Raw genomic sequence first — 4,990 nt, forward strand, 5'->3', positions numbered from 1 at the left:
TAAAAGATGCATTAAAGTTCCATTTTTTCTCAAAGTTATGTTTGAAGCAGGGCTGACTTTGGAGCAGTCCGCTCCGGGCGCCGAATTACCAATAATAATATTGGACTATTTGTATAGCGCCGCTTTTGTGAGTTATCACCTCAGGGGCGCTTTACAGTTGATGCATGTATTACACAAAATATAAATATTACAAAAATAAAGTGAAGTTAAGTTAAGTAAAATGAAGAACAGGAATAGGTGAGACTCTTCAGCAAGAATCCTAGGTGGTGAAGAAACTGGACCAGCTGCTGCAGCGAGAGTCTCCCGCGTCCACCAACAGTGCCAGCACGAGGTTCTGATAATATCTAACACCTAACAGTCCCAACAGTCCACATCGCCCTTGAGATTATTTTCCATAAAAACGGGGCTTCACAAAAATACATATCAACCAAAATTATCAGAAATAACAGTCCCAATCGTCAACAGTGCCAGCACGAGGTTCTGATAATATCTAACACCTAACAGTCCCAACAGTCCACATCGTCCTTGAGATTATTTTCCATAAAAACGGCGTTTCACAAAAATACATATCATCCAAAATTATTGCTTTAAGGCGATAGTAATGTAAAATCACGTGTTTTTGGTTTGAAAATTTGGTCGCCTAGAAATGTTTCAGATGCTTTAATTAAATACTGCGAGTAGAATACATCTTGGCCCTTGAAATAATCGAGTATTTTTTGGATAAGTCTTTTTATAAGCCCAGAAAAAAATAATGTAAAGGCCTATGAAAACTGCTTTAAAGTTCAAAATCTCCTATTTACGAACCCATTTTCGGTTATGATTTTATTTTATAATATGGCAAATTAAGGTATTTATAAAATGATCGAAAAAAAATTAAATATTTATGCCTGAACATCCACAAAATAAAATAAAAGGCCCATGTTTTTTTCTTCCATAAATCAAAACAGGCGGATGGTGTTAAGCGGGAATTTAAACCTTATCGCCATCTACGTAAGGGTTCTTATTGATAGCGGCTCAATTTAAAATATTACGCGACGTAGTGCATCGCCTTAAGAATTATTATTTTCAATGTGATCCTACCTACCTCGGCGTCAACTACTTTTGACAAGGGCCGCCAAATGTGTACTCGCGCCAGGCGTCGCTTGGCTTAGGGCCAGGGCCGGCCCTGTTTTGAAGATTATGAAATATTCATAAATTATTAAAAATAATCTAAAAACATAGTTACCCTTAGTACCACCCTCTCACATTTGCAGACGACCAAAAGATGAACTAACAAACTAGGAAAATTACATAATATTAATTCATATTTCAGTAGCTATTGTTGAACTAAACGCCTAAAAAGTATTATATTGAAAAGACTACTTTGGGCTGCTTTTTTATAATAATCGATTTGTTAAAACAAACTCTTATTTTGTTTTGAACACATATCAAAACAAAGTGGAAAACTTTACACAGCAAAAGAAACTCCTCATTTTCGTAATGCTATTTAATATTTTTCAAATTCAAATGTTGGAACATGATTTCATTTTGATTGAATAAAAAAATTAAAAATAAAAATTACATGATTACACTAAAGATTTTGAAAATACCCATTACATTAGTAGACATATTCGTCTATTATAATGAGTATAATAAAATAAATTATTTTTACATAATACATTATATTAATAAACAGCCGTAAAATTCTCAGTAATTCTTCAATACAGAGTACCTACCCCCAATGCAATAATAATGTTATTATTTAGCTATTTATAATTTTCACAAGAAGCAGGTCGGTGCGTTCCTTCACAAATAATAAAATAATGATTAATAAACGCCAAATTCCTGGAAATTTTAAAATAACGATGTAGGAAGGTCATTAGCAAAGCAATAAATATATTCCAACGGTATACCAGGCATTACCGCCCATTAGGACAAGGGATTATGAAGTTTGCGAAACTGTTTACAGTATAAAGTGACGTGACCCGGCGTTGCTCGGGATTATGAATGGTTTGGAGTAAAGTTTTGAGGTTGTGAATTCTAGTGTATCTAAAAACTGGGTCTATTTTAAGAGGATATAATATTATTCTAAAGAATTGAAAAAGTTACCTTTTTATAATTTTTTTGTTTCGCGCCATCCTCGGGCGTCCCCGACTTTTTATACCGTTCACTACTGTTACTGCTTAAAAAACCACAAAATCGGCTTAAATTCAACTCCTGAACAGACATTATGTTTTTAGCCTTCCTTGGGCGTCCCCGATTTCTTCTACCATTGAACCTTTCTAAACACTCCTGACCAAAGATATGATAGAAGAACGAGATATGCTATGTTGGCCGCCGGACCGTAGCCGGAGTACTACCTAATTAGGGTGCTTTGAACGGTATCGGGACGTGTACGCGCAGAAATCTGTTCTATGTATTCGTGCGGATACCTTAGCGCAAGCGAAGGTGTGCAGTAGTATTGGTGAACAAAACCGACGACACTCGGCAAAACAATTCCACTCAGTACGAACTGCTCATAGCACATCTCGTTCTTCTAATATCTTTGCTCCTGACACTAATAACAACAAACTATGAAATTTTCATAGTTTGAAGGGACACACATATTAATGATACAAAATAAGTATTTTCCCCTGCATCCAGTGCTGAGATAATGTGAAGTCTTCCCCGTGCGTCCCCGACATGTTCTACCATTGATACCACTCTCTAACACTCAAAGGCAACTGGTAATAATAAGAAAAATCTTTGCAATTTTCAGCGAAATCGGTCCAGTAGTTTTTAAGTCTATATGGCACAAACAAACAAACAAACAATCAATTTTATATATATACGGATTGTTCTACATGAACATCTTGGTGACTAACAGTTTTTATAGTGTAAATTTATTTAGACTCTGCCCAGTAACTCGCTTTGAGCTTTAACAATAGAGTTTTCAGCCTTGAGAATTGAACTTTGGGCTATTATGAATTTTAAGAATTGAGCTTCGAGCTTTGAGCAATAAATATAACGTATAAATTAATTGTTATTTATGAGGTAGATGTAAATAATTAATTCCAAATATATGTGAGCAAAATTTATTTATTAAATTTTTATTTATTATTGTATATTTGAGACAGAAAATTTATAAGTAACATATTAGGCCAAATAATGTAATTGGATATTGGATATAAGCACAAGAAATGTAATAAAAAGAAAAGTACAATAAAAATAGGCAGTTCCTGTACTAGGTAACCAAAATGAAAATTATTATTAAAATTCTAATCTATGAATAATTATGGAAAATCTACCAGGAGCACAAGAGCTTAGAGGCCAAGCTCTTTTTTTTATATATCCTATCCAAAATTTACGCATCAATATCTCATTTATGCGTTCATGTTTTATAAGTACATTTAATCTTTTTTCTCTCACGCAAAAATACACGATTTTTGACGTTAGGAAGAGAAATTACAATTCTTTCTAGTTTGAATCAAACATTTATACTGCAATCCATTAATAACATCCTAGAAATGGCCAAAATTCATAATTCATATATCACGCAAAAAAAGATTTATCTTTAAAAAAAATTATTTTTATTTTACGAAGGAGATAAAATTGAAGGTGCAGTTTTCTTAAAAAATCCCCAAACAAAGCGAATGTGTTTTCGAAATAGCGAGTTCTCTCAATTTATCTATGATTGTAGTAAAATATTAAGTAAAAATGTGGTTAGCGTTTTTGACAACATTTTTTATATTTGATATTAAAATTTTATTATTTGGAAATAGCAATGTTTATTATAAGTGCATACAGTATTTGTTTTGACGGAAAATTAAAGAATAAGATGAATATAGCGCATTTTAAACAAATGTGATGAAAGTACTGAAGGGTTAACTATGGAGTTATATTCTGCAGAACAGTTGAATAAGTGCGACTTAAGAGGAAGCCAACAATGTGTATATTCTTGATATACCTTATATCGTAGGTAATAGGCATTAAAATCGCTTGACAAAAGGAGTCGAAAAACTGTTTTTTTTTATTTATTTTGTAAATAATTTTATAAGAAACCAAAAAAGTAAATCAAATGAAACTGTCACAGATAATCTTAAAAGTTATTTTTTAAAAGTTGCTTTCTTTACGCGTTCATACATTTCTATTGGAAAAATATATTTTTTGGTAGTTTGCATTTATATTTTTTATTGAGTAATTTAAGTTTTTATTTGTATTCTACTCAAGCGAAGCGATAGGAAAACCTACAATTTACCTAAAGCATATTTTTGGTATTCATAATGTACACCAATTCGTTATAAAGAATAATCAAAATAGTGATTTGGCATTAAGCTTCGATTATGATATTTGAACACTGCACTGCTGTGTGTGTAGATTATAGTACAAACTTGAAGTAAGGATCTACAAACTTATCGATATATCTGTAGAATGAATGTAGAATAACATAAATTATCTTATTGTACAGGCGGTCAAAATACTCGCAGGATTCACAATCAATTAAATTATTACGTCTATTTAACTATTTTTTGTTTGCATTGATCGCTTTGATAGACCACTCACAAGAACAGTCCCTATTGAAATATCTGTAGATTTTTTGGACCTTGCGTCTGTGTAATAGAGGTGGCAATCAGATTGTTAATCAGATGAACTGCCTCCGTTGGACAGAATCAAGAAGGTTAAGCAAGTATTTGGGAGATCCAGCCAAGAGGTGGCTCCAAAATTAAAGAGACCGAAAACAAGGAGATATTGAGGGTAAAGTACCTGCCTATCACTCATACAAAACAACATTATAAATTTACATACGTAGGTAGGCACCTACCTCACCCATGCGAATTTACTTATCTTCTAGCGCAGACCCCTGAAAAATCACGGGATAGTTAATTGAAGGTAAAAAAGTGGAACCATTCTTTTCGCTTCATGTCTCATCTAAATATAATCACATCAATAGTCTAAAATTCCAATGACAAAACATCTAAGTTAATTTATTCAGTGTATTTGTAATGTATTCTATATTATGCCGTGTGAATTC

Source organism: Hesperophylax consimilis, chromosome 1, assembly GCF_061612785.1.
Source record: "Hesperophylax consimilis isolate HC1 chromosome 1, BYU_Hcon_1.0, whole genome shotgun sequence".
Taxonomy (NCBI): domain Eukaryota; kingdom Metazoa; phylum Arthropoda; class Insecta; order Trichoptera; family Limnephilidae; genus Hesperophylax; species Hesperophylax consimilis.